The 380-nt window shown below is 28.4% G+C and overlaps 1 protein-coding gene across 1 annotated transcript in view; it reads right to left on the bottom strand.

Moving 5' to 3' along the window:
• The window catches only part of NAALADL2 (N-acetylated alpha-linked acidic dipeptidase-like 2), a 1,013,114-nt gene that overhangs the window by 54,732 nt on the left and 958,002 nt on the right, over window positions 1-380 (bottom strand). The gene's annotated exons all lie outside the window — the stretch shown is intronic.

Below are 380 nucleotides of genomic sequence, written 5' to 3'. Positions count from 1 at the left end.
CTGAAATTTAAAAAAAAAAAGGAAATTAATCAGGGGAGTGGAAGGGAGGAGAAGAGGGGAATAAATTGACCTAATGGGTAAGACGAAAACATTTGAAGGACAAACATACCTATAGCCAGGAATCAAACATTACAAAAACAATCCATATAAACTAAAACATTCGTACCCACTTAACATTTTGAAATTAAAAAAAAAAAGTGGAAAAAAATACATGGAGTATACAAAGTGCCTTAAAAAAAATCTACTCTAGTAAATGAATATTTTTCAAAGTCTTATAATACAGAATCATAGCGTTAAAATATGTAAAATTTAGATTTTAAATGTGAATTTGAGTTTAAAATCATAAAGGAAAATCACCAAATACCAGATGTGGAAAAGGC

The sequence above is a fragment of the Propithecus coquereli genome, unplaced genomic scaffold, assembly GCF_000956105.1.
Source record: "Propithecus coquereli isolate 6110/MARCELLA unplaced genomic scaffold, Pcoq_1.0 Scaffold15, whole genome shotgun sequence".
Taxonomy (NCBI): domain Eukaryota; kingdom Metazoa; phylum Chordata; class Mammalia; order Primates; family Indriidae; genus Propithecus; species Propithecus coquereli.
The sequence above is the reverse complement of the archived record's forward strand: the minus strand, read 5'-3'. Positions and strand labels throughout refer to the sequence as shown.